The sequence below is a fragment of the Apium graveolens genome, chromosome 8 (assembly GCF_009905375.1).
Source record: "Apium graveolens cultivar Ventura chromosome 8, ASM990537v1, whole genome shotgun sequence".
Classification (NCBI taxonomy): Eukaryota; Viridiplantae; Streptophyta; class Magnoliopsida; order Apiales; family Apiaceae; genus Apium; species Apium graveolens.
In genome coordinates this window covers 162647704-162658904 of record NC_133654.1, presented here as the reverse complement: position 1 = coordinate 162658904, position 11201 = coordinate 162647704, and the positions used below count along the sequence as shown (strand labels likewise).

General features: G+C 35.6%; 1 non-coding gene across 1 annotated transcript; it reads right to left on the bottom strand.

Annotated features, from left to right (window-relative positions):
* Positions 1-1256: 1256 nt before the first annotated feature.
* Positions 1257-1363, bottom strand: LOC141682154 (small nucleolar RNA R71). The gene has a single exon (XR_012559556.1). It is a non-coding gene; the product is annotated as a small nucleolar RNA R71 (small nucleolar RNA).
* Between the last annotated feature and the right edge of the window lie 9838 nt (positions 1364-11201).

Below are 11201 nucleotides of genomic sequence, written 5' to 3'. Positions count from 1 at the left end.
ATTTCTATAGTTAATTTATTTCAATATCTTGGTGTGTGGTGATTGATTGATATCCTAGTATTGGTTGTGCTTATTCGTCTTATGTACGTAGCTAACATATAAGATAACATGTTAATCTCTATTTAAGCGACAGTGAATATAGAGGTTTAGAACTTGTCATGCTAGCATAGGTTCATGTAATTGTTATGCATGATTCGTAGGTAATTTTAACCATCTTACTTGCCCTATGTAATCACGATAGATAACTTGCGCATTAAACCGGTATATTTTCAATTCTTATAGACATATAAGGACTAAGCATAATTGGTGTCTATTCAACTTCTATATCTTTTGTGGATGCTTGGTAGTAGGGTATTCATACAACGAAAGTTGGCTTTTACTAGTTTCGTGTTATCTGATTAGTGTCATCACCATTACATGCTAAGGTTAAGAACAAAAAGGCTATTGAATGAAGTATTTAATGAAGTTAGGATCTCATATTTGTCATATATAGTAATTCAACCTCAATTCTCTTAGTTAATGCTATTTAGTATAATCTCTTAGTTTAATCAAAACCCAATTTGTTATTTGTCTTAGCATTGAGCGATAACCATACATTGTTGTATAGGTGCATAAATTAAACTTAACCTAAACCAGACTCTGTTGGAACGAATCTGATTTATATCTTATACTATTTGTGAACGCGTATACTTGCATGTATTTTAGCGCGTGTTTTCATCCTAACAAGTTTTTTGTGCCGCTGCCGGGGCCTCGGTGTTGTTAATTATTTAGTTTATGTGCTTGTCATCAGTGGTCGTTAAAGTTCACTGACTCAGACTCTTTTACTTTCACGGTTTACTTGTTGTGTTTCAGGTACTCGTTACAATGGGAGATCCAGCAGCACAAATGAAAGTCTTGATGGATTTTTCTCAACCCAAGATCAATGACATTCAATCTAGCATTGTCAGGCCAGCTATCACAGCTAATACCTTTGAGATCAAGCCTGGAATAATTTAATGGGTGCAGAATTCAATCCAGTTTGGGGTTTCTCCAACGGAAGATCCCAATATGCATATTAGGGATTTCATTGAGATCTGCGACACCTTCAAGTTCAACGGTGTTTCTGAAGATGTTGTGAAGCTGAGACTATTCCCATTCTCTATGAGGGACAAGGCTAAGAGCTGGTTACACTCTCTACCAGCTGGTTCAATTACTACTTGGGAAGATCTTGCTCAAAAGTTTTTCTCACTAAATTCTTCCCTATGGCAAAGACAACTGCAATCAGAAACGCTATTACTCAATTTGCGCAGAAATTGGAAGAATCTTTATATGAAGCTTGGGAGCGCTACAAGGATATGCTTAGGAAGTGTCCTCATCATGGAAATCCCAATGTGTCCTCATCATGGAAATCCTAATTGGATGATCATTAATTGTTTTTATAACGGGTTGGGAGCACAGTCAAGACCCATGCTCGATGCAACATCAGGTGGAGCATTATGGGTAAAGAGCTATGAGGAAGCTTATGATCTAATTGAATTGATGGCTGCTAATGAATATCAGTATCCAACCCAGAGATTGCCACAGGGCAAGGTAGCAGGAGTTCTTGAAGTGGATACAACTATGGCTATAACTGCTCAACTAAAGGCATTGTCTATGAAGATCGATTATCTGGCTAACTATGGTATTAATCAGATAACCAGAGTTTGTGAGCTGTGTGCAGGTTCGCATGCGACAGAGCAATGCGCTATATCTAGTGAATCAGCTCAGTTTGTGAGCAACTTTCAGAGATCGCAACAACCAGTTCCAGACACTTATCATTCTGACAACTGGAATCATCCTAACTTCAGTTGGAGCAACAATCAAAATACGGTACAACAGCCTTATCAGCAGTTTGGAGAAAAACAATTCAACCATCCTGGTTTTCAGCAACAATTTGCACCAAGACAACAAATCCAACTTCAACAACAAACTCATGATGCAGGTCAATCTTTGAATAAAAAATCTGAATTGGAGGAGTTGAGGCTTATGTGCAAAAACCAGGCTCTTATATGCCAAAGCCAGGTTGTTTCTATCATGACTTTGGAGAACCAGATAGGACAAATTGCTAACGTCTTATTGAATCGACTACCAGGAATGCTTTCTGTTGATATAGTAGTTCCAGGAAAGAGGGAAGTAGAAGAGCAGGTTAAGGCAATTATATTGAGGTCTGGGAAAGTTGCAAGCCCTGAAAAATCTCAAGTTCCATAATCAGAAGTTTTGGCTGAAGAAGAAGTACAGAAGGAAGCAGAAGTGGAATCAAGGAAGACTACTATTGAGCACACTCCTTATGAGGGTAATACAGGGGAGAAACGGATCTATCCTCCCCCTCCTTTTCCTAAGAGGCTGCAGAAGAAAAAGCTGGATAAGCAGTTTGAGAAGTTTCTGGAGGTGTTCAAGAAATTTCATATCAACATACCTTTCGCTGAAATTCTTGAACAGATGCCTAGCTATTCAAGGTTTATAAAAGGTATTATCTCTCAAAAAGTGAAGCTCGATGACTTAGAGACCGTTGCTCTTAGGGAGGAATGCAGTGCTTTGCTGCAACAGAAGTTGCCTCTGAAACTTAAAGATCCTGGAAGCTTCACTATTCCTTGTTCTATTAGAAACTTGTCTTTCGAAAAGTGTTTATGTGATTCGGGAGCTAACATCAATCTGATGCCCTTGTCTATCTTTAAGAAGCTTGGTCTGCCTGATCCAAAACCAACATACATGTCATTGCAACTAGCTGATTGTTCCATCGCTTATCCATGAGGTATATTGGAGGATGTCTTGGTCAAGGTGGATAAACTCATCTTCCCTGCTGACTTTGTAATTCTTAACTTTGAGGAGGATAAGAAGATTCCCATTATCTTGGGGAGACCATTCTTAGCTACAGGCCGAACTATGATCGATGTGTAAAAAGGAGAGCTTACGATGAAGGTTGACGATCAAAAGGTCACTTTTAATGTGTTCAAGACAATAAAGTTACCCACAACTAAAGAGGAGTGCTTTTAAGTAGAGCGGGTCGACTCTATCATGAATTCAGAACCTGAGCAATTACCAAGGTTAGATACCTTATAGAGATCCTTAATAAGGGAATCAGTTATTGAAGTTGAAGAAGGAACAGAGGAATTGCAGGTTTTGAATCCACCTTCGTCGAAGAGGAAGTTAGATATGCCATTCGATTCTCTTGGGTTAGCAGAGATGAAAATTTATCACGAGCATTTTCAACCATTTATTGAAGAAGCTCCCACACTTGAGCTCTACCCACTGCCAGATTACTTGAGTTATACATTCTTAGGTGACTGGCCGGTTCCTCCCGTGTTTACAGATGGTCCCTCTCGTGCACCACATATAGTTGATAGGTTTGGTCTTGGTGATGAGCAATACAGACGAGTGACTAGGCGTATGGAGGCCATGCACGACATTCACTGTCATTTTTCTGCAGATTTGACCCAGGCTTTGGGCACTATTTTCTGAGCCACTGGTGTCGAGGTTGATTGGCCACCTGATCCTCCACCCGAAGAGGGTGATCCTCCCGCTAACTAGGTATGCCTGAAATCCTTATTATTACCTTCAATGAGGACATTGAAAATTTTAAGTTTGGGGGTGATAATGTAAGAATTAGTGTGTGTGTGTCCATATAGTTCATATAGATTCATATTGCATGTTTAGTTGTAGTTCATTCATATTTTTGCATGATTATTCATTTAAGACATATTTGTTGCATTTTTGTTCGTGTTATTATGAGAGTCCATGTAGTTGCATTTGCATGCATATAACATGATCCCTTAGGTTGAGCTATTTCTGATTGATTGGTTGATGTTGATGTGAGTGCAGTGGTGATGAATAGAGGGATGTTTAAGTCCTAATGAATTGATTTGCATTCCAGAATCAAATATTTTCACAAAGTCTTATAGGGTTGTTTTTGATCTAGATCATGATCATACTTGTTTGTTGTTGAGATTTAATCACTTGGTTATATTTAGAATTTTTGATATTCTCGTAATGACGTAAAAACATTAATTTTTTTATGTGGAGAAAAGCTTGGATTTCATTGCTAGTTGTTGTAAGGCTAGGCGTCAAATGGCTAGTAGCCAGCTCATATTTTTATGAGTAGTCTAGGGTTGAATGAGATAGAGCGAAACACACTCATTCAGAAATTGTTGGAAAAAAAGGAAATAATGAAAAGAAAAAAAAATAAGAAAAGAAAAAAAAATGTGTTTATGCATAATTGATCAAGAGTGAGCTCTTTAATACTCGAGTTATTAAGTTCTAGGGGACTTTGTGCCTAGTGACCTAAGGCTTTTAAAGTCAGGGATCCGCTAACCTAACGCTCGCTACATGGGTATTATTGCATAAGTCTTTTGGGACCTCATTCATTGCACGGTCAAGTAAGCATCTTTGTTATGTGTTCAATAATAGCATGAATCCTTGTATAACTCTAGTAGAAAAGAGGTGTTACGAGTCATTATGCGTTTAACGTCTATTCTGGTTATAAACTTATGATTGTTTTGATGAAAGATAAGTTATGGTTATTGATCTAGTATCGAGAGTATATATGTTAAGCATTCCACACACGTACGTTTCTGGTTTGTGAGTTGGTTTGTGGGATTTATTCGAGCTCTGTTTTGAGTCATTGCATTCTTAGAGGAATCGGCTTATTCATTTGGTTATGGTTATTCTGAGGGGATCGATTGCATTATCATTTAGTTGCATTCATGTAGTTGCATTCATGCATTAGGTTTGTTTTCTAGTTTTGAGTATATTTATGCTTGAGGACAAACATCGATTCAAGTTTGGGGTGTGATAAGTGGATTTTATATCTACTTGAAAGGCTTCATTTCAGGCTTAAATTGGTGTTCTGGACTCGAGTTGTTGGTATTTTTGATGTGTTTTTGTGTTATTGCATTTCAGGCATCAGTTAAAGGAAGAAAGAAGCTTTTCAAAGAATTATCCTAAAAAAAAATCAGAATTGGAATCCTAGGATATTATCAAGTTGTAGAGAATCTCGTTAGCTTCGCTTGGGCAGTTGAATCTGTTAGGAATATGTGTATTAGTTTGATGATAAGTTCAACAAAATACTTAAGTAGAAATCTGGTGTTTGTAGCCTCAACGGATAAGACCATTCTGGCTATCCGTTGAAGGAGTAGATTTACTTAGAAATAAGTTTAGTATTGTAGCACATTTCATTCTCTGTATTTAAGTTGTAATTCTTAGATGTTGTGGGAAATTATAAGTCATGTTGACTACTAGTGGATATGCAAATAGGAGGGCTAATTGTAAATATTTCATGCCTTGTAATTTTGTATAAGTGAAGTAGTATCAACTGATATTAAAGGCCTTCAACGGATGAGAAACAAAGCTTCAATGGATGTCTCTAAAGCTTCAACGGATAACATCCATCAACGGATGAGTGCTTCAATGGATAAAGCTTCAACTGCTAATGCATCAACGGATAAAGCTTCAACGGATAAAGCCATCAACGGATGAAAGCTTCAACGGATGCTAAGTTCAATAGCAGTTGATAGTGACAATTCATAAGCTGACAGAGACACATGGGTTGACAGAGACAAACTGGAATGTGGTAGCCTCTTGGAGGAATCAAGAAAAAGCAGCATTTCCATTCTGGTGCAAACAAGGAAGTATTCAAAGATTCTGTAACACCCCAAATCCGGGGTCAAGATTTGGTGTCACTAAACAATCTTTACATAAAATAAAGAAATAAATAAATAACCCCTTGAATCCGGATCGTTTACAGGTTATGGTATGAAACAAGAATCTAACCTTCCACTATTTACAACAACTAAAAATACAAATGTAAATACCTTCGAACTATTGCTCGTATCACTATTCTTCTAACTTCTTTAACCTCTCGCACCGGAGATTTCTCGAATTCTGCTGTCTATCTAGGCTATTCATTTTTATCCTTATCTGTTTCTGGCAGAAATAAGAATTTACAAAGCAAGAGTGAGCCAAAAATGCCCAGCAAGTATATATTTTGAGTTTCAATATTAATATCACAGAAAAACTTCCGGACAAAATCTTAAAAGTATTTTGAAGAGCGAAACACGAAATCATTTAAAGGATATACTTCGTCCACTTAAAATCAATTTGATTTGCATTGCTATAAATCACATAGGGAATAACAACATTTTTGTAAGAGCTTCAAAGATCGCGTGTTTTCAAAATAGCTTCTGGTAACACTTCATACTTGAGCAACGAATGCAATAACTAATTATAAAACGACGTTCAAGAAATTCCTAACTATTCAGTATCCATCATTATCGACTAAGTTTTCATAAACTTAGCCTGCTAAACCAGCCTGATAAGGACGGGTTGAATAATTAAGAAGATCTCAATTCATTCAAGATTCTAATTATCACTGCGCAACTAATGCTACAGCAATAACCTGAACCTCAAATTTATTTAGAAAAACCGTAATTTTTCCGAAACTGAGTACTACGAAAGAATAACTTTAATCCATAATCACATTTTTTTTTCGAGAAGGAATGCCATTAATGGCGATCAACAACAAATTAAACTGGACACTAGTTCACACTTATATCCTGCTGATCAGTCAGGATACAGTGCAGATCTATACCTACCCGTATAGATCCAGTCGGGTCCCCAGGCACTACGGCCCATCTCAAGGCACCGATTATGTTTCGGTCCTTAGGATTAAGTAAAACTTAATCCCCAAAGTATCACTATCCAGCCCGTAGAGTGTTTTGATGTCAAACCGTTTTGAAGTCAAAACTTCCCAATTCAGGGTTCGCAAATAACCCGAAAGAATGGGTATATGCTCAAGAGAGCAATCGAATTATAGGAAAAATAATGGAAAGAACAAGCATAATAAGAGTAATTGCAGCGAAATATTAAACAGTTAACTATTCTGAACTTAGAATAGGAGCGAATATATATTTACATTATTTAAGGAGAAAGGTTAGGAATACTTGCCTCAATAAGCTTTAACCGCTATTGACTTTGGTTCGAATTTAATCGTTCGGCTTTATCGTCAAACTACTATCCTATTCTCGATACAATCCCAACATTCAGACCCTTCAGTTGGAACTTCGTTGATCTCGAAGTTTAATCACTAGATCGTTTCTAATTCGATGTCACGTCTCGGTCTTCCGTCTAAAACCTACAGGGTTGAAATACCCTAATTCAGATAATCGCTTAAGCTTGACATCAAATCAATATCCTATTCTACCCATACGATTTCATAACCAAATTAATATTTATATGTATTATCGAAATACACATAGCAATTATGGTTCACATCTTCGAAAATCGGTTCTGTATTTAATTTCGGAAAATACGTATATTTATCGTTTTGAAAAATAGGGTAATCGATTATTCACAAAATATCTCGTCACGTCACGTAAATAGGTTTCATAAAGTTCAATTATATCCTTGTTCGACATTTCCGACAATTACAGGTTACATTTCCGTATTTTCGGAATTAATTTCCCCGAAAATCGGGCATCGTTTCCTCTATTTATCAGCCTACCCATCGAATCATTTCGACGTCAAATTCACAACCAACAACAACAATATCCAATCCAATTTGCAATCCCAAACACCATCACAATTTCCATTACTTATTATTATCATTCGTACTTTTACGTTTTTGTTTTTATTTTTCGTTCCACACATATATTTTTATCGAACTAATTTTGTTTAAATAATAAATGTAGGACTCAGATAAAATCATCATCGCCCACCGTCGGCTCGCCGAGGCTCATCGCCAACGGCGGCAAAATTCGCGTGTTCCCGATAAGGTTTGGGTGTCCTACGCGTATTTCACCGATTAATCATTATATTCCCCCATAATTTATTTATATCACGAAACGATAATTAAATAAATCCTGCAGAAAAATTTAATTTTGAAAACACTGAATAATTTTTTTTTCATCAGGAATATTCGAACAAACAAATCGGAAATTAATCAACACCGGCCACGCGCGTACACACGCCGGCAACCAGGACCAAAAAAATCAGGCGACATAGCAGCATAACGGCTAAAATACGGTACATCTAACATCCGACTGAACCACACACATATACATACATAAGTATACATGCATACCCGGGAGCCACCAAGCCGTTTGGCGGCAACTCGCCGGAAAATGACCGGAAGAACATCAATAGAGAGAGGAAAAACGGAGAGAACTAGGCGGAAAAGAAGGAAACGGGGCAGGGAAGAGAAAGACGAGAGAGCAGAGGGCGAGAGAGAGGAGAGATTGGAGAGAGAGAGAGAGAGATCGAATTGAGAGAATTCGAGAGAGAAAAGAGCGAGAGAACCTGAGAGAAAATGGGGGCGCGTGGGAAAAAACAGGGGGGTAGGGGGTTTTGTTAGTAATAATTTTTTTTCTTTCGTTTTCTTTATTTCGTTTTATCCCCGTTATTTCCTGTTTTGTACCGCCACTAAGGTCTTTTAATAAATAATTTTCGGTAACCATCGTCCGGAATTTTATCAGAATTTATTTAAAATTCCCGAGATAACTCAAACTAATTTTTATAAAAAATTTATAATTCAAAAATCATTTCTGGAATGTGCATTCAGACCCGTATTTCCCAATTTTTAAGAATATACGTGCGGTTAAATAAAAGCCATAATTTTTTGAAATAATTTTAAAATTCTTGAAATATTTAAGAGTTAATAAAATAAAATTTTCATGATTTTTGAAACATCCTGAAATTAGATATTGATTTTTATAATTAAATGGAGCCGGAAAATCATTTAAAGATAATTAATAAATAAAATATTGATTTCTAAATTTTATAAACTCCTAAAAATAATAAATAAAATAATAATAAAAAAATAATTTTAGGAGCAATTTTAGCATTTATGAGCATAAATATTCAATAAAATCATTTTAAAATGAATTAGATTCATACCGCTCGAGAATTAATTATAAAATTAATCTTCGCATCCAACAAGTCACAAACAATTAATAATACAGCAACACATAGCCGACAGATCCATCACATATATTATTTACTTTATAATTCCATAATTACATTACATATTGGATCCGAAAATAGGTTACTTAGCCGCTAAGTAACTGAAAAGACGATATGATTTTAATACCAAATTTGGAGAATTATCAGAACAGAGCTTCCTATAAAATTCTTTATACAAAATTAAGGTTATAATGTCTCGCCTTTTGACAATATGGACTTTTATCAATATATAAAATGATTTGCGTATCGAAAATTTCACACCGGGACTCGTACAGGTCAAACCGTACCCCGGATCGAAAAAGTCAAAACACGAAAAATGTTCAGAATTATCAGATTAGGTTAGGAAGGAGTTTTCAGATGAGTTTCGGGTTGTAAAAATGCAAAAACGATTGAAGTGGAATGATTTCTGATTCTAAAAAGTAATTTTATAATTATGTAAAATAATCATTATTAATTCTATAAATCCTTATAAAATCATATGATCATTCAAAATTTACCAGAAAATACCAAAATTATCTAGATTTAATTCTAGATAATTAAAAATTAAAATATTCACATTTTCATCAGAAATAAACATCCAAATATTGATATCAATTATCAAATAATTCACCAAAATTCACATAAAATCACATAATAATTATTTATTGATAAAAATAAATACATAATATTTCCTAGGCGTTACATCCTTCCCCCCTTAAAATGATTCTGTCCTTAGAATCATGCTAAGGAACAGATCATGATTTTTCTCAAGTATCTTTCTTATAATTTCTCAGTTCTCATTAATCACAACTCAACGACCTTTTATCGTCATCAACTCTATCAGTTGCTCATGCAATCCCTATCTCAATCTCTACTTCATACATTTGAAGCTAAATGAATTTTCGTAGTCATACACAGATGAATGTCTTATAGATTCATTATACCGGTGACAACAAGACCAACTTATCCACAATCGTTCCATCTATCTCATTACCTCACAGGACTAACTTAATTCACACTAATCTTCTATTCTGTCTAATTCCAATAATTCGTGTTCATGAACTTTCTATTTTCACTGACTTTTCTATTCTACTCTTCATGTTTCCTTCTGTTCGGTTAGCCTGACCTATGATCGTTTCCAATCATGTTCGAGAATTCTTAATCAGCCTTTTGCATTTTCTATTCGTCTGCGCCCGATATTCTGAGGTCATGATGCCTGATGCTTCGGAATGTTCTACATTTATTCAAAAACTAAAAATAAAGGGAAATCTCAACAATTGCATTTAATTTACCATTTTATGGTATACTTCCATTTCTTTTCAATCACCATCAAGTATATTCATTGAGCGAGAATCTGCTATTATCTGAAAGGAAATATTAATTTGGAACGGAATGAATCATAACTTTATTCAAAACCCGGTCTCTTGGTACTAATATTCATTTTGTTGTCCTATCAAATTAGATATCAATACGAACTTTGATGCTCACAACATTTCATACTGAAGTCAACATCAATCATCTGCATTAATACCACCTTTGATATTCTACGACAAAGTAAGTATCAGCATAACCCAGAAGACGGATCAAATCCTATTCTTCAGTTCCTAACTTTTCCAATTCTTTTAACCATTTCCCAAAAATCCTAATGGTGTTCACTCTTTTCTTTCTATTTGAACATCTGTTCCTACATGGACCTATCCTGTTTGGTATTTATCCACACACTGGAGCTCATAAGCAATTATAACCAGAATTCATATCTTCAAAGCTGAGAATGCCGCTGTTATTTCCCAACTCTTCGCAAGCATATCTTTAGGCATTCCACTTGGTCTTCCCTAGTCCTTGAACTAGTGAGGATGTTATCAATAAATACAATCACACTATCCCAATACTCCTGGTAGATTGTGTTCACCTAATCTTCAAACTTACAATTCCTGATAATCTACGCATAATCTAATATCAAATTTCTCAAGTTTTCCTTCACTCATTATTTCATCCCTATTGAGTTACACGATACAGGGCTTTTGACATTAGCTTGACTCTGTATAATAACCGACGAGAAATTCTTACCTCATTTCCTGAGGTAACCTTGGTAAGTCAATCGTTTGAACCTTCGGGACTTCATTTAAAAGAATTCCGACATGAGATCCTTTACAACGTTCTTCTTCCGTAGTTTGCCATTAATACCTTTGTTTAATCATTCCTGTTTACATGCATTCCTTGAATGAAATTCCCATCTTCAATTATTGACATTT